The 23,403-nt window shown below is 36.8% G+C and overlaps 1 protein-coding gene and 1 long non-coding RNA gene across 9 annotated transcripts in view; one reads left to right on the forward strand and one right to left on the reverse strand.

Moving 5' to 3' along the window:
• Dgkb (diacylglycerol kinase, beta) overlaps positions 1-23,403 on the forward strand; it is a 754,071-nt gene that overhangs the window by 665,337 nt on the left and 65,331 nt on the right. The window lies entirely within an intron of this gene.
• 4930428E07Rik (RIKEN cDNA 4930428E07 gene) overlaps positions 7,304-23,403 on the reverse strand; it is a 61,713-nt gene continuing 45,613 nt past the window's right edge. The window contains exons 5-9 of the long non-coding RNA NR_045943.1: positions 17,007-17,038; positions 15,435-15,567; positions 15,109-15,184; positions 10,489-10,576; positions 7,304-7,353 (exon numbers count right to left, since the gene is read on the reverse strand). This is a non-coding gene — a long non-coding RNA (RIKEN cDNA 4930428E07 gene). The remainder of the gene's footprint in view (positions 7,354-10,488; positions 10,577-15,108; positions 15,185-15,434; positions 15,568-17,006; positions 17,039-23,403) is intronic.

Here is a 23,403-nt window from a genome sequence, read left to right on the forward strand (position 1 = left end):
AGAATAACTTTCTCTCCCTTCTGGTTGCAATATAATTTATGAACAACCAACAGGATTTGCTCAAAGTATTGCCACAGTGTAAGAGATTGCTTTGAAGGGCCTGGGCGGCAGTGCTGGATGAAATCTGACCTAGATTCGCTAGAGAAGCAGGTCTCCCAGCTCTCAGCTCCTTCCCAGACAAACAGTGTTCCAATTCTCAAGCACAGAGAGCAGTAGAGATAGGTGACCTTTCCTGTGAATGACATTCGCTAAGCCACAATTGACGAGAATTACCTCTCACCTTGCAGTAAGTCACACTTGAGGTTACCTTTGGGACAGTGTAAGGACTGGTACCCTCTTGCTTCCTTGCTCTATTAGGCATTTAGCTCTGAGGGATACATCCATCTAGCATATGCTCTGCTCCTGTAACTCAAAGAGGCCATCCCCCACTAGAGATCAACGGTGGTAACCACCAGAAACTTGCTACTGTGGGAGAGAATTGCCAGCCTGAATGCGGGTCAGGGACGGAGGGAATCAGATGAAAGTCTGAAGGTTTTGCCCTCAACTGTCTAACAAATAGGAATCAAATGATGCTCGTTTGCCACATATTGGCCTCTTTATGCAGACGTTATTATGTATTTAAATCACTGCAGGTCATCTCATATCAATTGCACCTAAAAATAATTCACAGTAATGTGTTTTCTTTTATTAAACATTAACTTGTAATCATTTCTAATATATATAAGACTGTTGGTGTTTCTCAATATCTTCCCTTGCACATTGCTTGTTTCATCTGTAATGCTTCCCTCCCCTCTGTGATTTGCTTTTTACGTGTGTTTTTCTGGTATATTCATATGTTCCTGTGAGTCCAGGCAAAATATATTTTACTTATTCGTTTTAATTCTTTTCTATCTTCATGAAAAATCCTCTCTGTTGTAACAAGAAAATTTGAATATATTTAATTAAATAATGACTTTCTGACTTATATTTCCTGTCCTCACAAGTTATTTTAAGGTCAACTTGTATGCAGAGAGTTTTGTAACACATATAAGTGTGATACAATGTTATTTATGTGTCCCTGTCATACAAAGCTCTATGCTTGAGTTCAGGGATATATTTGCATATTTAATTGCATTTATGTAGATTCCTTCTTCAGATGGTCTAAGTAGGTCATAATTTTAATAACATTCATAGAATCATAGCTAAACATAAGGAGAAATGAAAGGTAACAGTCTTCAGGAAGGGGCTGAGGTGCTGGCTTAGCAAGTAAGAGTACATGGAAGTCTGGCAGGAGATCTGAGCTTAGTTTCCATCATCCATATAGTTGGTGGCTCAAAATTGCCTTTAATTTTAGCTTGATAACATCCAATGTCTTTTTCTAGTCTCTGAAGGTACTGCATATAAACATAGGACTTTGTTAAAATGTTAGAAAAATCATGTTTAAAGTTCTAAGAATTGTGCTGGTGGAAGCTTTTATGTGCAAAACATTTATACTTCATATTATATACAAATTCATATTTCTTGTATAGCAATGAAGAGAATAAAACCTTGTTTTTTGAATGCACATATAAAGATGCTAGATGAATGCTGCACACATTTAATTAATGTTGAGAAAGGGTAAGCCTAGGTCAGAATCTAAGTGACTTCTAGATTATTTCCTGAGAATACTTGAGTGTCTAAGCACTAGAGTGCATCTGTTAGTAAGAGTCAGACAAGACCACAGAACAGAATGAGGAATTAGCTTATGTATATAACTACAGCTAAATTAAAAGATGGAGAGCCCCTCTCTAAAAGGTTCTTGGTGTGTTTAGCTCTCAGCTTTTGCAGATTCATTAAGGGGGACCTAAAAAGATTTTAAAGACCTCTAAGGATGACTATGGAAGCATTAATCTGTCTAATCCTTTCTGTTTCTTGGCTTATTAAGTTAATTAAAGAGCATTAAAGAGTAAGGTAACAGAGTATAGGAGTAGCCTCTTATAGCCAGTTATATTTTGCTCTTAAATACTATTGGTAAGCAACAAATGCAAATGGAAGAGATTTGTGGCTTTTGCAGAATTTCTTTATATTTCTTTATCTGGGGAGGTGAACCATGGCTAATGAGCTTTTCGAGATATTTCAAATTAGGGCACTTGAAAGAGGGAGGTAGTACATTTCTCCTAAGGAGTTATCATATAACCTAGTGACAGAACACCACTAATCAGGAAGCCGGAGTTCAAATTTGGAGAACCCAAAATGGCAGGACCAAAGTAAAATAATTTTATCCTTTATCATTAATTTGGTGATAGCTTAGAGATTCCAAGGATAACTTACAAAAGTATTATGTGTTTTTACTTGAAACAATAGGCCAGTCAGAACATGAGTTAGCTAGACAAAGCTCAGTGCTATGACATAGGCTTGTAACGTTAGCACTGGGGAGACAAAGACAGACAAGTCAGGCTCATTGGCCATCCAACATAGTCTACCTGGTGGGCTCCAAACCAAGGAGAGAATTTGACTCAAAATACAAACAAACAAACAAACAAACAACAAACAAACACAAAGGTAGATGGCACCTGGAGAATGACACCTGAGCTTGCCCTCTGTCCTCTATACCCACTCACAAGCACTTGTATGTGCTTACCCACATATAATCACACATACATACACAAATCACAATTCTGCAGTTGTTTAATATTAGCATTTCTTGATTATTCTCATCAAACCAAATGGATTTTTAAAAATTCTCAAAATTTTCACATACTGTAAAGTTAACTGAGAAAATTTTACACGGGGCCCAGGCATTGGGAAATTTTGTGAGTTTTTGTTTTCGGTTTGGTTTGGTTTGTAAGTCAGAAAGTGTGGAAAGAAATTGTCAGAGAAGCATATTAATGAAGATTACTTGGTAGATATTATTTCTGGTCAGTGAGCAAGTATTCTTGGTGGTGTTTGATTGCAAAGGAAAACTATAGAATGAAGATATATCCACAGAGAGGGCTAAAATGTTTTCTGACAAGGGACTATATGTGGTAATTTGATAAGGTGCATATATTTAAGAACTTATCTTCTGATTATGATTTTTATTAAAAATAGTTTCTTCTCTCAAACAAGATAGCCTAATTACAGTTTCCTCTCACTTTGCTCCTCCCAACCCCTCCCACCTTCCCTCCCCTCCGGATTCATTTCCTTTTTATCTCTTAATAGAACAGAACAGGCTTCTAAGAGATAATAACCAAACAAGACAAAATGTAATATAATAGGATGAAGTGGAAAATAGTAACCCAAATAGGAATAAAAAGGTCCCAAGAACAAAAAAAAAACCAAAACAAAAAAACAAAAAAAAAACCAAAAAACAGAGTTATCAATATATTTGACAACTGCATTACAAGTCTATAATACCCATAACAATTAGGGCAGCTGTAGAAATAGTACAGCCTTATAATTAGGATTCAGCATTATTTTGAAACATATCCCATCTCAAATGATTAGGTAGAATTTGGGGTATTTAATAAAATATATAGTAAAATTCTAATTCTTAGAAATCCTTTAAGCATTACAAAATCAATACATACAAATCTCTATTTACAATATTTTCATACTGTAAACTTAACCAACACTTGATAGTAAAATACAGACTTTCTGTCATTTTTGTTATTATAATTTAATAATTAATTTTTAATTTATTTTACATTTTGATATTACTGGACATTGAATTTGAACAAAGGGCACTAGAGTTGCTTTTGGGTGGGTCTTTATGTTTTTGATACTTAAAAGAGTTAACAACTATCTGAAAAATGAAATTAACAATTACTTAAGGTTTACAGATAAATAGAAATCGTAATCTGAATACATGAGAGTATACATACACATGCCTTAATTTTGGTGCTTTGAACTGGCTCTACATACCTTTAAGTGGCTTGCTGAAGACAAATTTAAAGTGGCTTTAGACACAGTCAAGCATGTTGCATTGGATACTTAAGAAACAATATACTTTAGGGACACCCAGATATGGACAACCTGGGCTTCATAGAAGGCAGGAACTTCTTGATATATAAAAGAAGGGTTTCATGCTAGAATACTGGAGTTTAATTATTAACATTGTTGGGTTTTTTTCGGGGGGTGTTGAGACACAAAGTTGGTTTAGAATCACATACTAAACTATGCTCGTGTGATCTAATCTTCCCCCAAATGGATCTTAGCTCCTTGGTCTGCATAAAGTCTAGTCTAGTGTTATTTGGTGGGGTTTTCCTGGCACATATAAGTCTAGAGACCTATCAAGTAAATATAGCTTCAGGCTCAGAGATCCATTGACCTTTTGACCTTGCGTATCATTTCATTTCTCATTTTTTGTGAAAACTTAAAATGAAAATTCTAATTTTCTACTCTGAAAGATGAGACGACATAATGAATGAGCAAGCATGATAAACTCGTCAAGGTAGGGAATCACTATGACTATGTCACTTGAAATTCGGGTGTTAAAATGTGCAGCAAACAGAAAATTGCACAAGGCAATTTGCCGCAGAAAGATTGAACAATAGTTAGCTATTCCAGAAAACACTGCTTAGATTCTATTCACCCAAAGTTTCAAATTCATCATACCTATGAGCTTCAAAAGTTTCCTGAATGCATATTAGCATTTTTCAAAGCTTTTGAAAGAAACAATAATGTTCATAGAAATGTAAAAAACATGATTTTCCTAGTGTACTTTCTTTTTTCTTTCTTTCTTTTCTTTTTTCTTTCTTTTTTTTTTTTTTTTTATATAAGTGCTGTACCCCTCTCTTGGTTTTTATTGCTAAAACAACCCATGGAAACAAAAGATGCAGAAAAGATATGAAAGGAAGTAATGGCTGCTGAGCAGTTATCCTGTGGATGAATAATAGACAAGGTCATAAACAGATGCAGGCAAAGCACCGATGCAAACTGAATGAGAGGAAGCTCACAGCAAAAGCAGCTCCAGTTAGGCACTGGGACTTGGCATTCCTCTCCCCCTTAGAAGATGTTTTGTTTCTGACAAAACAAAAATCCTTTTTGGTGATAAAGTCTTGTCTCTAGGCACTCAATAGTCTCTTGACAAATAAAAATAAAGTGATATTCAACATGTTCTTAAAGGCAAAGTCTATTCTTAAATTTAAGACAATGCTCTTTAATTTTCTTTTCTTTCCTTTTTTTTTATTATTATTATGTACTTATTTCATTTACATTTCCAATGCTATCCCAAAAGTCCCCCACACCCTCCCACACCCACTTCCCCACCCACCCACTGCCACCTCTTGGCCCTGGCGTTCCCCTGAACTGAGGCATACAAAGTATGCATGACCAATGGGCCTCTCTTTCCACTAATGGCCAACCAGGCCATCTTCTGATACATATGCTGCTAGAGACACGAGCTCTGGGGGCGGGGGGGGGGGGGTGTACTGGTAGTTCATATTGTTGTTCCACCTATAGGGTTGCAAATCCCCCCAGCTCCCTGGGTAATTTCTCTAGCTCCTCCATTGGGGGCTCTGTGGTCCATCCAGTAGCTGACTGTGAGCGTCCACTTCTGTGTTTGCTAGGCCCCGGCATAGTCTCACAAGAGAGAGCTATACCTGGGTCCTTTCAGCAAAATCTTGCTAGTGTGTGCAATGGTGTCAGCGTTTGGAGGCTGATTATGGGATGGATCTCCGGTTATGGCAGCCTCTAGATGGTCCATCCTTTCTTCTCAGCTCTAAACTCTGTCTCTGTAGCTCCTTCCATGGGTACCTTGCTCCCAATTCCAAGAAGGGGCAAAGTATCCACACCTTGGTCTTTGTTCTTCCCAAGCTTAATGTGTTTCACAAATTGTATATTATATCTTGGGTATTCTAAGTTTCTGGGCTAATATCCACTTATCAGTGAGTACATATCATGTGAGTTCTTTTGTGATTGGGTTACCTCACTCAAGATGATGCCCTCCAGGTCCATCCATTTGCCTAGAAATTTCATAAATTCATTCTTTATAATAGCTGAGTAATACTCCATTGTGTAAATGTACCACATTTTCTGTATCCATTCCTCTGTTGAGGGTTGTCTGGGTTCTTTCCAGCTTCTGGCTATTATAAATAAGGTTGTTATGACCATAGTGGAGCATGTGTCCTCCTTACCAGTTGGAACATCTTCTGGATATATGCCCAGGAGAGGTATTGCTGGATCCTCCCATAGTACTATGTACAATTTTTTGAGGAACCACCAGACTGATTTCCAGAGTGGTTGTACAAGCTTGCAATCCCACTAACAATCGAGGAGTGTTCCTCTTTCTCCACATCCTCACCAGCATCTGCTGTCACCTGATTTTTTGATCTTAGCCATTCTGACAGGTTTGAGGTGGAATCTCAGGGTTGTTTTGATTTGCATTTCCCTGATGATTAAGGATGCTGAACATTTTTTCAGGTGCTTCTCTGCCATTCGGTATTCCTCAGGTGAGAATTCTTTGTTTAGCTCTGAGCCCCATATTTTAATGGGGTTATTTGATTTTCTGGAGTCCACCTTCTTGAGTTCTTTATATATATTGGATATTAGTCCCCTATCTGATTTAGGATAGGTAAAGATCCTTTCCCAATCTGTTGGTGGCCTTTTTGTGTTATAATTTTCTAAGAGGGTATTCCTTTGATATTTCAACAAGTATAAAGTGTAACAGCCAAGCCAACTCAGGATTAGTACACAGCATCTTTGCTGGTTTTCTAGCGTGTGTTCTAAGACTCCCCCATGTGTCAGTGATGAGGTGAACTCACTCCAATGAGTATTTACGTTCTGAGACTGAGTAATGACTGACTTTACAGCAGTAGGGATAGCTGTGTGCCTACTATGCACATTTCCCATGGATTCTTTTTTTTTTCCATTTTTTATTAGGTATTTAGCTCATTTACATTTCCAATGCTATACCAAAAGTCCCCCATACCCACCCACCCCCACTCCCCTACCCACCCAGTCCCCCCTTTTGGCCCTGGCGTTCCCCTGTACTGGGGCATATAAAGTTTGCGTGTCCAATGGGCCTCTCTTTCCAGTGATGGCCGACTAGGCCATCTTTTGATACATATGCAGCTAGAGATAAGAGCTCCGGGGTACTGGTTAGTTCATAATGTTGTTCCACCTATAGGGTTGCAGTTCCCTTTAGTTCCTTGGGTACTTTTTTTCATGTAGTACAAGCTCTTTGACTAGCACAATAATTTAAGACTTGTTAAACTTAACCCTGACTGTAGAGTATTTCAAATTCCATTAGTGTTTCAAGTGACACAGTGAATGATGTAAGTGCAACACAATTGAACATATTTTATGTGATGTTTCGAAAGAGAGAATGAGATTAAACATAAACAATAATAAAAACATTGTAATCCAAATTGAATACTTGGGTTAGTATGCATCACTGATTTATTGGTTTCCCACCTGTAAAGAAATTAAGAAAATGAGAAGTCCATATATTATGACTTAAGGAAGCAAATAAATTGAAAATTGACTGAAAATTTAAAAATCCTTAATGTTTAACTGCTGGTTGTCATATTTGTATGTCTATATGTGAATATGGGGGATGGGGTGGATATATGTGAAAATATATACACTTATTCCTATTTTTTCTACTTTTACTGTAAAAAGATTTTTTCATTCAATATAGTGTAGTTTCCCCTCTCTTAACTACTCCAAGATCTTCCCACCTCCTCTACCATTCAAATCCCCAGCCTGTCTCTCCTAAAACAACAACAAAAAACCAGCAACAACATCAAAAAACAAAAACAGCAGCAACAACAAAAATCATTAGTATCTAAGGATAATAACAAATAAAATAAAGTAAGATTTAAAAGCCAAACACATATGAGAAGGAAACATAAGAAAAAGATAATTTCTTTGGAGTCCCTCTGTGTCTTATGTTTTTTTTACTCCTCTTCATTGTTTCCAAAGCCCCCGGAGGAGGGATTTAAGGGGACAGCTCATTTAGGACTTAGCAAACCTTTCAGGGTCTAAGTTTCTCTGTACACTGATTGAGTGTGTGTCTGTGTTTAATTTCCCTCTGCGGAAGGAGGAAGCTTCTCTGAGGATAGCTGAGCCCAGAGATGATCTGTGAGCATATCAGAATCACTCATTTTATTAGTACATTCCCATTAAAGAACAATAGCGTTTGGCTTCCCTTTAGGTTTATGGAGCTGCCCATCTAGTCTCAGGCTCCTGGTAGAACTGGGTATGGTTTGTGCCTCATGAAGTGGGCCTTAGAAACATCAGATATCGGTTGGTTACCTCCACAAACTTTCTATCTATTTTTTTTTTCTAGCACATTTTTCAAGCAGGTGTAGAATAAAGGGCTTGTAGCTTGGTTGTTTACATGTTGAGGTCTTTTATTCTTTTGCAGTTGCGTTTTGTGGTTTAATTAATTGCTAATATTACTGAAATAAGAATTAATCTAACCCGCATGTCATATCATTGGCTATTTTGTTTTTATGACTATGTCAGAAAAGAGAAATTCATAATGAATTATTCTTTCCTGCTATGCAGTTCATAGTTGGCAAACAGGTAATTGCCTTGAATTATTAGAAAATAATTGAATTATTATTCTATTTCTTACAAATAAGAATATCTCACGATTTCTAAGGTCCTAGATTAAAATTATAGTATTATGTTCCATCATCAGTTGTATGAAAACTTTGTTCTCATTGAGAACAAAGCCGTGTAACAAGATATTTGCTGTTTCATTTATTTTCATTTTCTCCTAGTGGCATTGTGTCAAATACTTTGTCCTGCAGGACATTAATATAAAAAAGTTCACTAGTTGACCTTAACTGCGCTATTGTTTCCACAATTTCAGAAGAATAACAGATTGTTAAGACTTTTTCTTCCTTAACTGACCAATTTCTTTATTCTCCTATAAAAACTTATCTCTTTGCTGCCTGTTGCAGAAGGCCGTCACTGTTAGAGGACCTTGGGGTTGCTGCTTAGATCACAAGAATTTTATTTCATTTAATTAATGGTTTTCAATATTAAGGATCCCTTTAAGTAAAAGTTCTTATTTGAACATTCTAATGGAATGGTAGACATAGCATTTTATGCTATGTTTAAATTTTGAATTAAATTAAATATTATTCATTAATATTTGATAAAAACAACACACAAATAAAACAGCTTATTTGTTATTGTTTTGAAACTTTAATTTCAAGTAGAATACCCTGAAATTTTAGTGTGTGTTTATGTATGTGTAGGTGTGCATGTGTGTAGTGTGTATTTGTGTATGCATGTGTGTGTGTATGTAGCTGTGTGTAGGTGTTTGTGTGTTCATGTGTATGCATGTTAGTGTTTGTGCATGTGTTTGTGTATGTGCATTCATGTGTGTGTGCATGTGTGTATTGTATGTGCATGTGTGTGCACTATGCAGAATATTCATATAAATTACATATGTAGGTGGTAAGAAAGCACTCCAGAAGTGTGGTTTACTATTTATGCATATCTCTTATGCTGCCACAAATTTTTATAGACTCACATAATAGCCAAATTATCTTCAGGAGGCTAAACATTAATACACAGCCTAAAAATACAAAGATAGACTGACTTTTTAGAGAAGCTAAAGCAGATAGAGATGAAGAGAATTAGTCTCCATTTTCAATCACACTTACCTGTCTGGTATTTTGCATCATGTGTTTCCTGATTACACTTTCAGCAAATGATATGTACCGTAGGGTGTTCTAACCTACTGTATTATAAAGGTATATGAGCTGCTGCTTCTCAGAGAAGTAATGATCAAGTATTGGCATTCTGCCTCATGGATAAAATTTGATACAATTGATATCCAGTTTAATCTCTTGCAATGTGGTTCCATTAACCAAGTCCTACTCTGTTGTACAGAATGACAGTTTAGTTTCTTAATATCAAATTCTTTTTCCTGTTCCAAGCAAAACAGATGGTTAAGATAATTATGATGGAAATGGCATGCTGAGAAAACTGTTGAAACCGTTCATTCTTGGATTTTTCCTTTTCCTCATTTTAAATATAGTGAATAACACTGTGGTAGGATAGAATCAGACACAAGGTTTTGTTGTTTTGTTTTGTTTTTCTGACTTTTAGGCCTCCTCTCAAAGATAAGCTCTGTAACTCAGATGAGTTAACACTGTAGTCTCAATTTCTTGTGTAAGATCAAGAAGTCCAGGGCTTGTTTACCCCAGAGCCCCTCTGTCTAGGTACTCAGTAGATGGAAAGTGGGAAGGATTTCTGGAGGAGGAAAAGTCAGCCTAAGGAAAAGAAAACGGGGTTCCAGCAAAATCAAACCCAAGTTACTTTTTTGTTGACCAAAAGAATTTTTATGCAAAAGGCATTTCAAATTAGTTTAAAACAGAGAGCAGAAATGAATCCGAAATGCCTACCGTATGCTTTTTCAGCACTTTCTAGCAATTATGACAATTTAGGTGGTTATGTAAATTACACAATTCTTGCAAAATGATATAATTATGAAATGTTGGGGCAGAAACAGAAAAGGACTACATTGCTTTAAAGTGAATACTGAAACTATACGAGATTGGGAACACATCCCTCCCCCTCAGTCACCTTTTATACGTCTCTTCAGATTTGATTCTTTCCAATAGAAAATGTCAACATAAAGCCATTGTCTGTGGCCAAAAGCCTTAGTAAAAACCTAGAGAAGAAGATATAGTACAATGAAAAGAGTTTGAGCATTTTTTTTTTGTTATTGTTTGGTGTCAGATCATTAAATCTACAGTTGCAAATATAGCATAGCCATATAAAATTATTTTCACAAATATCAGCATCATTCATTGTAATTTATTTGACAAGTTGGAAGACTAAGCCAATGAAGAGACATTTGTGGCAAGTATCTCATATCTCACTGGGTGCCTCGTGTTTTCAAGCATACGGATTTGGGGAGGTTTAATTCTAATGACTGACTTATTAATTTTGAGAATAGTTAATAATCTTATGCTGTTTCTAACTCTTACAATCACTTTTGGGAAAAAGTATATAAAATTATTTTTCCTTAGCAATCTACCACAGTTGCCTTACCCCGACCGGCTCTCTAGTTAATGAGCAATGCTAAGAATATCTATATGTAACTGTGTTTGTGAAAGAGGGTAGTGAACACTCTTTTTCTCTTTATTATTTGAGCAAACATAGTCATGGACCCATGCTTTTTCTCCATGCTTGGTAGCTTCATCTCAAAGAGATATAAAGTAAAACGTATAGCTAGAGGTTTGTAGCCTGCAGATACTCTCACTGACCTGACAAACAGCACCCAACACAAAGCAAACAATGCAGCTACAGAGTAGGCAGGTAGAGTCCTATGGAGAAATTTAAAGAGTACACTTCTGACTCTAATTTGAAGTTTAAATTGTTCTTGACAGGCTTCTCCTCACATGCATGTATATGTGAAGCACAGGGATCATGAAAGCCTTATTTCCAGCTTGCTTCTGCTCTCTTGGGGTTGAAGCGAGGTTAAAAGGGTTAGAAAGGTTGAAGAGTTCTTCCTGATCTCCTTCTGAACATTGCACTAACCTACCTTCCCTTTCCAAAAGAATCGAGTGGCATTTACCTCTTAAGGATGTAAATAATTTTAGTCTTTCAGAATGTTTCTTCCATCTACCCACTGTTTATACTGATGTTCTTAATCAACAGTGGAAAACAATTTATATGAATGTCTGGAATCTTCATTTCAAGGTGTACAAATTCATTCTTGCTCCTAGTTCATTTACATGACCCTCTCTTGCAGCCTCTCCAAGTGACAGAGGACAAATTATAGTGTGATGTGGACCTCCTGATGGAAAAGAATCCCCACCTCCCTTTGCAAGCTAACCTCAGACTTGCTGTGACATCAAAAACAAAATTGTAAAACTCAATTGAAGGACAAGAACAAAGGGCATTATTGGCATGAAATCTTGCTTTATAAAGTATCAAATATGGGTGCTCTTCCTTGGCTAATGTATAAAGCACAATGAAAAAGAAAGAGAAACTTTTATAAGTTTCTTCAGGCAGTCTCATAGGTCAGAGGCTTATGAGACAAGGGGGCAGAATTGTCTGAAATCTCATATTTCCCCACCCCTTCCTTTCTTTGGCTCTATTCTCCCTCCCCCACTCACAACCTCGGTATGTAGCTTAAGGCAATCCTGAGTTTACACATAAGCTTTCATTATCCTGAGGACTCTTCATGTCCTCCTCTGTCTTCCAGTTCTGGTCAAGCCACCTCAAGAAATGACTCTTCCTTTTCTATTACCATGAAGGCAAATTAACAAGCATGGAAAATAAGCTTGAGTTGTCTTTGTGTAGCAAAAACAAAATGCCATTTTCAAGATGCCAACTGATGCTTCCTGTTGCTCCCTCTGTAGTCAGAGATCTTAAAATCTTTAGAACTGTAAACTGCCATGTTAGGGCTTGGAAAGAGTTTCTGCTGATTGGGTGAGGCCTTAAATTTGTTCTTAAGCAGACACTACCAGTACTCTGATTCTTGTCAATTTACTGAGCATATTTTGATCTTCAAAGTACCTTTTTGTTGTTGTTTTGAGATCAGTAATACCTAAAGTAATAAAATAACCGGACAATGTACACTACGTAGTAAATTTCCTAACTAGCGCATTTTCAATCTTTCTTTATTGAATCTACATAAACTTGATTCTCTATCTACCAAGTTAGAAATTTGGTTTGCCCAATTTTGGTGCCTGTTCCATCTGGGCAGGAAAGGATGGAATCATACAAGCATTTGGTCCATTCTAATGATCATCTTTTCCTGCCACAGAGACTAGAACACACTGTACTGAAACAAATGTGTAGTTATCTGTTAATCACTGTGAATTCAGGTGGTAATAGGAGATTTACTCTTGAGGGGTTTAAAATCATATTTTCTGTCTCATAAGGTTGTCTTAACATTGGGAGAAAGGAGTTTTGAGCACTTGTTCATCTTAGAACCACATACCACCTAGAAGCATTGAATGATTTAGTACATAGTAGACTAGTAGGTGAAGGTCCCTAGCAGAGCCTCACTCAAGGATTCTAGAAGGGGATGTAAAATGTCTATGTCTAGCCTTCTACAGTTTTGAATTTTAAATTTTCCTATTTTACTTTTGGATCTCTGCTTACTTTTGTTAAATGTATGAGGAGACAGGACAAAAGATGTGAAATGATTGTAAAATATAAAGAAGGGGAACTGAGTAAACTAAGACAGACCAATAGAAAACTCCAAGGACAAGACTACTGGATGTATGCCCCAAGAAGTTTTGAGTGGCATAAGCATGTTATCTAAAAATTATCAAACTAATAGGAAAACCCAAAAAATCAGATAAGGTTTCTTAAACTCATAGTGTGGGTTTGAGAAACACCATAAAAATTAATAACTTTGTTATATTTAAATAATGTGAGAAATACACTACAAACTGAATATGTTTTCTCTTGTAGGTGTGTTGAAATTGTATATCAACAAGGCTCAGCTTCCTCTTTTAAAATGCAATAAAAGCTGATCATCTTTTCAAGACTATTAGAAAATTCAACACACTAATTACCTTAAAATTCTCTCTTATAGATAGTATAAAGTGCTCCTTCTCAATAAGACTCTATGTGCACATATGCATGTATTGGTACTGTTACATATACATGCACAATAATGCATAAGTGTTTTCTAATACATAATAAGTGGCACACAGTACATAGAAAGCTGTGTTTAATTTTTTGACTTCATGTTTGCCTTCTTGAAGATCTTTCATGTTTTCCTGATATATTTAAAGCTCTTCAGAATGCTAATAAGCTATTTTATTAAATATCTTTTATGGAATGTTGTCAGGACACACAGAACTTTTGGAGAGTTATGAAAAGTGTATTCTAACCTTATGTAGTCCAATGTGTTAGCCAGCAATGAACACTAGATATTTAACTCTCAGAATCCTGGAGGCTACAGCATACTAGTCAAAGTACAAATAATAGCAACTACTCCATTGCTGTGAAACACTAGTGTTTAACTGGCAGAAGAGGATCCAACACTCCCCTAACATACTTTGACTAGGAAGCAGTGTACAGAGGGGGCTTTCTAGACAGATGCATAATGTTTGGTTTGAAAAGAAGAGTTAAAGAGACAAAGTTCAGAGCTGAGACAGAAGGAAGGACCATCCAGAGACTACCCCACCCAGGGATCCATCCCATATACAACCACCAAACCCAGACACTATTGCATATGCCACCAAGATTTTGCTGACAGCACCCTGATATAGCTCTTTTGTGAGGCTATGCCAGTGCCTGGCAAATACAGAAGTGGATGCTCACAGTCATCTATTGGATGGAACACAGGGTCCCTAATGAAGGAGCTAGAGAAAGTACCCAAGGAGCTAAAGGGGTTTGCAACTCTACAGGGGGAACAGCAATATGAACTAACCAGTACCCCCATAGCTGTGTCTCTAGTTGCATATGTAGCAGAGGATGGCCTAGTCACCATCAGTGGGAGGAGAGGCCCTTGTTCTTGCGAAGATCATATGCCCCAGTACAGAAGAATGCCAGGGCTAGGAAACAGGAGTGGGTAGGTTGGGGAGCAGGACAGGGGGAGGGTAAAAGAAGCTTTGGGGATAGCATTGGAAATGTAAATGAAGAAAATATCTAATAAAAAACAAACAAACAAAAAGAAGATAATTTTTATGGGAACTGAAATGAGAGTAGATATTAAAACGAGAGGAATGAAACATTAGAGGGTGATGGTCCAGTGTCAAACATGACTCTGAAGTTGAAGCTAACATGTTCATTACATTTGAAAAGCCAAGCTATAACAGCATCTGGTGACACAACTTGTATGACAGTATCCCAGTGTCCTTGCCAGCTTTGCTCCAGAACCTATAGTCATGGCTCATCTTCCCTTGACGTCATTAATTTTTACTTCTTTCCAACTTGTTAAAGATTCTGACTTAACACCTAATCATGCTTTGGTTAATGCATTTCACCATTAAAGGCCTCTGTAAATATTCATCTTTATTTTTTTTCATGCAAGACTTCCTTTTCCCCAGGGTAATAATATTTTTCTCCAAGAAATGTACAAAGTGAGTAGGTCATGACAGGTCTGATTGATAGTAGGGTTTGGGGCAAAAATGCATTTACACATTTGTGTAAAGTCATGTCTTCCTGTAAGAGAAATTGTGTGGGATGAGTTTTAGATCAAATATTAGAGATAATGAAGATAAAACATCTTACAGAGAATGGATGGATACAGTCCACAAACTCTACTCTTCGTTGTGTTGCAGCTCTTCAGTTAAATATTCACTTTACCCTAATAATGTAAGATCGGGTTTATTATAAGATAAATGACTCAAACAAAAGTAAAGATAGTTTTTACATAGTGCAATAGAATATAGTGATATATAGGTATAAAGGAGGTATTAAACAGGGGTGTTAATGCAATGGGAGGAGAGAAGACAGGAAAGGGGGTATGAAGTCTGTGTGCGAGGACTGGGGCAGGGCATATTTAGGATATAAACAACTAAAATAATTAATAATAGAATAAGGATAAAAAGGCACACCATTAAATTTGCAAGAGGTTAATCTTCTGTGTTGATTTAGAATGTGTTGCAGTGGGGCGTGGCTTCTGTGCAGTGTCCAGTATTCAGTAACAACTTAGTTTTTGTCCTTTGGTGTGTTCAGACTCTTTATTGCCTTCAAAGTAGAAAAACAATAACACAAATTGCAGCTGTTTCTATCCTGTGGCCTAAAAGCCTAACAGGCATCAGTTGTAAAAATAAATTACAAAGAGCCCTGTTGTCACTGGAGTGGGTGGGCCCCAGAGGATACGGATGGATGAGACAAGCCTCAGGTCAACAGCCAGAAACGCCTTGTGATACGAAGACTCTGAGGCTACAGATGCATTAAAACCACACTGCACATTAGCCGGGTCAAGAGGGACAATGAGTAATAAATGCTTTCGAGTGAAAGTATTCTTGTCAACTTAATAACAATAAGAACTTGCTGATTATATTATCTCATATTTTCCAGAAGTATACGTGGTCATACATTAAATTTTATTTGTGGTTTGCTCTTTGGTCTTTTCATACATGTATATATTCATACATGTATACATGCATAGATTCTGACTAATCTCACTCAAAGCTTTTCTTCATTGCCACCCCTATTAGCCCCCTTTCCTCCCCACAGGTCTCTTTTTCCACATTCACTTCCATCTTCATCTTGAAACCCAATGAGATTAACCCAGGCCACTGTGTTACTGTGTGTTTGGAAATCTCCACTGGTGCCTATTGGGTTCACTAGTGGTTACAAAACAAATGGCAATGATTTCCATTTCCTAGAAGCTATCAGTTGCTACTAGTTCAGTGGCAAGATAGTGGAGGGGCACTTAAGGCTTTTCCACAATGATAGTAAGTTGTTGACAGGCCCATGAATATACAATCTCCATTTAGGTGAATATTCTAACATTAGCATTTGAATTTACATTACGTGTGAATGGTTGTGTTGTGCCAAAGATATGCATTTCATAGCATTTCTTGCCATCTTCTGGCACCTAGAACAGTCATGTGTCTCAACATTTCCATGTTTTACTACAAATAGAAGGTTCTCTGGTTAAGGCTGAAAGTTGCATTTATGTTTATGGATACAAACATAAATTATTATAAGGTAATTTGATGGTATGTTAATTTAGCATCAAATTTTACTAAAGATTAGTTGGTTCCACTCTAGAGTCCATGACTTCCTAAGGAGAATATTTTTACTGGTATTTACACTAAGGAAAACAATTTTCCTCATGTGGAGCCTGTCTGTTACTCCTGTAACATTCACATCACAATTTCTCAACTGGGAATTGCATCCAGATTGCTTTCATATTTTATACTGTTGATGCTGCGTAAGATGATAGCAACCTCTCTTCACCAGCAGCTTGTATAGTCTAGTAGGGAAACTTCTACCTCACTTCCAAGTAGTGTATCTTCCGATCAAGTCATTGATAACATCTTACAAAGTTCTAGTGGATGACCAAGACAAATGACAGGAGCCTATATTTTGAGGGATTCTCTGTGTCTACCTGACCAGCAAAGCAAAAGAAAGTACCCCATACTTGGCACTGAGATCTTTGTTTAATAACTCACATGAAATTTGGTGACAGATCTGATCTTGTATTCTAAATATAAAAGTAAATAGATAAAAAGTTAACAACATTTCAAGTCCCCTTTAATTTTTCATCCTGAATTTTGTCTTAATGAAACAGATTAATATTATCATAAGAGTTGTGTCAAAGGTATAGCAATTGTAAAACTTCTTTCCAGGTAGGGGAGTGGGGGTGGGTGGGTATGGGGGACTTTTGGTATAGCATTGGAAATGTAAATGAGCTAAATACCTAATAAAAAATGGAAAAAAATGATAAAAAACAAACAAACAAACAAAAAGAACAGTATTTGAATATTTATGCTTTTTTTCTATAGGACAATGAAAAGATTGGACCAATCAATGAGGTTTCTACCTCTTGTTCTGCTTCTCTCTTCTTGCATAATTTAACCAGGATCAAACCAAATGACGCACAGTTACTATACCTTTGAAACAAAAACTTAGTTGGCTCACTTCTGCTTGTTTAATCAATCTTGGCAAAACTTTTCTGGTTACATTTTTAAAATTAATTTTATAAGTATGATTTTCTATGTTTATGAATTTGCACATGTCCATGGGTTCCTGAAAAGCACAAAGACACTATATCCCTGTATCAGGAGTAATTGGCGATTGTAAGTGGATGCTGGAAACTCATCTCAGCCTCCCTTAAGAACAGTATGCACTCTTAAACACTGAGCCATCTTTCTAGACCTTTCTGGTTACTTTTGATTTCAGTTACATTTTTTTTTCTTTTCTACTGGGTGCTTTTGTTACACAGTTTGGCTTTTGCTCATAGTTATGTGTAGACTCTTGAGAAATGTTTTAAAATATGAACATTTAGCTACTCTAAATGCTTCAGAAAAGAAGGTAGTCAAAAAGAATTGTTCTAAGTTTGAGTTAAGCTGTTTCCATAGTGCTATGTGTGTATGAAGACGTGGGGCATAGGCCTTGCACAGTGGCCATTTCTAGACAGAAGCTCATCTGGCTCAAGAAGAAAGTATTCTATAAAGTACAGAGTATAATGGACTATGGGTCAGAAAATCTGCACTGTAGCTCTGGGTACCAAACAGCACACCATTTCTAGTGTCCTTTTATAGCACATATGGATGCCATCTTTCTTATTTTTCAAATGAGTTTCTTATTGTTGTTGTTGTTGTTTATTTTCTGTTTGTTTGAAGAGGTGCTTTCTTATTGTACATCTTGTTTTATTTTGGTTTTGAAGATATTCTCACTAAATAATTCTAACTGGCCTGGAGTTCACTGTATAAACTGAGCTGGATTGGAATCCTCAGAGATCTGCATACCTTTGCCTCCAAGGAACTAGGATTAATATCATGAGCCACGTAACTACAAAATCTCTTTCTTAACAGGAGCTATCAGTTGCAGGAAGTAGATTTAAAAGTTTATGATTTTATGTAAATTTTAAAAGGTAGAAGTTTTATCCTCAACCATCACAAACCTGTATTCCAACTTCACAACTTTCATATGTTTGATTCAGTTCACGGAACTAGAAACCGATGAATATCTTCAGAGTTACCTCAAAATTTTTGACTTGGACATAGTGATATCTAAAATTTAGTTTCATATATGTATGTATCAATATCATAGAAAATAATGACTATTCTCCTTATAAAAATCTGGATTTGTAATCTTTCTTTAAGAAAAATTCCCATAAGACTAAAATTTTAAAACGGAAGCTATGAATGCCAGTAAAAATAGTTCATCGTTAAAGCTGTGTATAACTGTTTTCCTTTTAAGAAATAGATATTAAACCCACTTTTTTCTTTATCCATTTGTGTTTTTCACATTTTAAACCTAAATAATGTGCATGCCTTTAAAAACTCTTAGAGTTAGAAGGAGCAAAAATATCTATTTTTCTTTCATATAATCCTCTTAACATGAACATGCCAGATGGTGCTTCATATCAGGTCAGAAATAATGAAGGAATCTGGCTTTAAATCTAAGAATCAGGGTGTTGGGGGAGGACTGAGTAACTAAAGATTACATATTTATAATAGCATTTCCCCCGAAACCCAGCCATTTGTATGAATTTCTGATGTGCTTCTGTCTGAGCCTGTGGATTTATTTTTACTTATTTCATCTCTATTATATCCTCATCTTGGGATTCTGAAAGGTTGTTTATGATGTGCTTGGTATTTTTTTTTCAGTTCTTAGGTAACCCTGGCTGAGTAACCATCCATCCTGCAGATCTTTCAAACTGCAGCAGATCAAGTAGCAACTCCTAGAAAAGGAGAAAGGAAAAGTCTATCAACTGTAGAAGAGACCAGTGTTTGCAAATTGGTTTTAGGCAAACTAATTATAAGGCTGAAAATCTGAGTTTTTTTTTTCCTAAGAAATAAATTTCTTCTTTGAAACAAAATAGTATAATTTATAGTCATAATCATTTATTATATTTAAAGAATAAATTTAGATTTTTTCTTACAGAGAAAGCAAAGATTTGAACATTAATTAATCCGATAATTTATTCTTATTATATCCATTCCTAAGTATTCTCACTTCCTCTCTAATAGATCACATGATAGTTTTACTTACTTAACTGATTAAAATATTTGAGAATATTCTGTTGGTTGGTCTCTTTATAATTTCTATATACAGTGATAATCTTGTACCATTTCCCTGAGTGGATCTAAGCTATAGGAAAAGGGATAGATACGCCCTGAATATATATAGAAAAAAATTTAAAACCCTCTTATTGGTTCTTTGTGAATTTCACACCACGACGCAATCCTGTTCATTTCCCTTTCTGCAGTACCTGCCCTCCATGTTTGTATCCTCTGCCTCAACAGTGGGGGCTAGGGTGGGGGGAATCTCCTTGTGGAAGTTGTAGTGTGGCACAGTGTGTTACACAGTATACCCTTTTGTCCACCCTTCTTTGCTTGCAAATGTTCATTGCAATAACTCCTTGGTCTGGCAAGAGGTCTTTGGTTTCTGCTACTCTATCAATATTGGAATCTCACTTGGACTCTTCTTGAATACGCTGTTGTTGAGCTGTGTCATGGAGATCCTGTAGTTTTGGATCTGTAGGATTGGCTCCTTCATGTATTCTAGCAGTTCATTGGTGGGGGTAGATGTTGAGATGGGAAAATTCAAAGCCCTCTGAGCCCCAGAGATATCTGAGTTAGTCAGCCTGCAACTCTCTTAACTCTCATGCCCTTGGCATCATCTCACCAGCAATCACCACAACCAGGACCTATTCTACCCTGCTGCCCAGGTGAGAGACAGGGCCCACTTTCACTGTTGCAGTTGGTGACAGACACAACCACTTCTCCCACATGCATGACCGCAGGGCCAGCACTGCTATCTGCCATAGATGGCAAAGGATAAGGGAGAATAGGAGCACGTGTCTCATTCATCTGTACCAGTGCCAATCACACAAGAGACAGGGCCAGCTCTCCTGTGTTCAGATTCTTAGGGTCAGCTCACTTGCAACCCCCACATCAGAGTCAGCTCTACTCTGCTGCTCCTGCAAGATGCAGGGCCCAGGCTCACTAATGCTGCAGCTAATGAGATGAAGTGACAGTTCTCCTGCTCTCATGACCCCAGAGTCTGCTCTCCTACCTACCATAGAAGGCAAGGGGAAAGGATGAGAGAGGGTATGTCTACCTTGCCTATGTCACCTCAAGGTAGACAAGTGGCAGGGCCAGCTCTCTCACATTCACGCTCTCATGAGTAGTAGCTTAACCAAGTGCCTCCCTCCTACCAGAGTCAGCTCTACTCTTCTGTCCAGATTAGGTGCAAGGCCTACTCTCCCAAGTGATACAAACTGGTGAGGGGCAGGAACAACTCTCTAAGTATCAAGATCTTTTAAATCTTGCTCTCAACTCCCCACCCAAAGGAAGAAAAAGTTTCTCTTTTTTTCTGATAGTTTGAGGTGTCTAATAGAATGCATACTCTGAATGTTAAAAATGTAGGTATATAATCAGAATGTTAAAATATTTTTGAATAAGTATCATAAAATTGATATTACATATTCCAAAATCTCTGCAAAGAGTATTATGAATGGCACATAGAGGTTATGTGATGATAAGTAAGTACTCAAGAAAGTCTATGAAAACCACTGGGTCCGTCTATTTATAGAATGTACTGCTCCTACAATCCAGTGTGTTACTCAGAAAGAAGAACACCACTGTGCTCTTCTCAGCCCCACAGCTGTCGTTATGTTTTTTGGCAACTGGATAAATGGATAAATGAGGGTGTACAACAGACTGCTTCATACCTCTTTCAAGATAATTCATTTCATTTATAACAGGGATGCGGTCAAACTTAAGGAGGCAAGAAATTAAAAGATTATCAATGGTAAGCAAGCCAAACTGTAAGTCAAATACTTTGCTGAGTAGCACCACCTAAATTGAGTGTATGTTAAACATTGACTTCAGGAGATATACCTTCAAGCAATCTTAAGTTTTATTAGATCTGTGAGTAAAGCAATTTATAGACTAGAAAATGAAACAAGAGTATGGAAGATTAGCAAGTAGTGAGTGGGATGACCAAGAAAAGAGGCAATAAAAGTCAGCCCTACAAACTCCACTATCATTGCCACAGCCCTAACTAGGTGCATTGCTAAGGCTGCATTCCTTAGGGAGCAAAGCCAGGACCTTCAGCAAGAGTAAGAGTGGCAGTTGGTGTAGAAAATGACTTATTTTACTGATAATACAGCTAGCAAGTGAAAAGAAGAAGACAATTACAGTATCTCTGAGCAGGAGTAGTATTAAAAATAACTAAGATTTATTTTATGCAGTATCATGTTTTCAACAAAAATGTTTGAGTTTTGAAAAGAAACAAAGGAGTCTAATTCATTCATAGATCAGGGAGTGGATGGGAAACAGACCAGAGAAGCTGCCTAGGGTTGCAAACAAAAGATATGTTCTCATAGTCATCTGTTGGATGGAACACAGGGCCCCCAATGGAGAAGCTAGAGAAAATACCCAAGGAGCTGATTGGGTCTGCAACCCTATAGGAGAAACAGCAATATGAACTAACCAGTACCCCATGAACTTGTGTCTCTAGCTGCATATGTAGCAGAAGATGGCCTAGTCGGCCATCATTGGGAGGAACTGCCCTTGGTCTTGCAAAAATTATATGCCCCAGTACAGGGAGGGTATAGGGGACTTTCAGGATAGCATTTGCATTGTAAATGAAGAAAATATCTAATAAGAAAAGACTATGTCCAAAAAAGAAAAGAGAAGGGAAGGGAAGGGAAGGGAAGGGAAGGGAAGGGAAGGGAAGGGAAGGGAAGGGAAGGGAAAAATGGAAGTCAGGAGCACATTAGCACATCACATAATCAGTATTAGTATAATAGATAATACTTAGTTGTATGAAGAGAAATTGAACTGGAAGAAGAAAGTATTGTTCATGAAATGGACTAAGGAATCCAATTAGTGCAGAAGAGAAGTGAAATATTAAGTCAGAGAAGCAAGAGAAACCATAAAGTGGGTAAATATTTATATATTGAAGTAACAAAATGAAAAGAGAAAAAGCAGCAGCATGTATTGAAGAAAATTATGACTAAAGATAACTTTACTGAAAACCATTAACCTATACAAGCAGCAAACTAAACAAATAACACTAACTACAATAAACAAAAACATACCCCCCCCACACACACAAATAAGAGTAAAACTATTAAGAGCTCAAAGAAGAAAAAAATACTTTAAAACAGAAAGGGGTTGAAAAATAATGACTACCTTCCCATGGATGTTTTGACATTTGGATTTTAAGACAGAATGTTGAACTTGAAAACTTTATGTGATGACATCACACAAGTACCTGTGCACACGGACACACACATACATACACACACGCATACACACATACACACACACACACACACACACACACACACACACACACACATACACACACACACATACACTTGTGCTGATCACACATATGAAATCCTGAAGAACTCACAGCTGCATCTGGCCCATATCAGGTTATATATGACAGCAGATTTGCAAGTTCATATAATATTATCAAATGATTTTCCATCAGAAACAACAGGATCAATAGTACTGAGAAGACAGGACTCAATAAATGAAAACCTTAACAAGTAATTCCACACTACATAGGACATCCTTTCATAAATGGATACAACACCCACCCCCTCACACACACACATAAATCACCCTTATTTTTTACACATAAAATACTTTTAAAATATTCTAACTAAAATCAAGTCAGTATAGAGACTATATTTGGTTCACAGTAAGAGTGATAATAGAGATAATTGTATAATTATAAAATGCAATTCAAATGCAAGTTTCATCTTTTATTCACTTAACTCAAAAATTTACTGGAGGAGAGATCACATCATATGTACAAACTGTCTAATTAGGCCCATGATATAGGAATGTAATATATTTGGTAATAATAGCACTAAGG

The sequence above is a fragment of the Mus musculus genome, chromosome 12, assembly GCF_000001635.26.
Source record: "Mus musculus strain C57BL/6J chromosome 12, GRCm38.p6 C57BL/6J".
NCBI classification, from domain to species: Eukaryota; Metazoa; Chordata; class Mammalia; order Rodentia; family Muridae; genus Mus; species Mus musculus.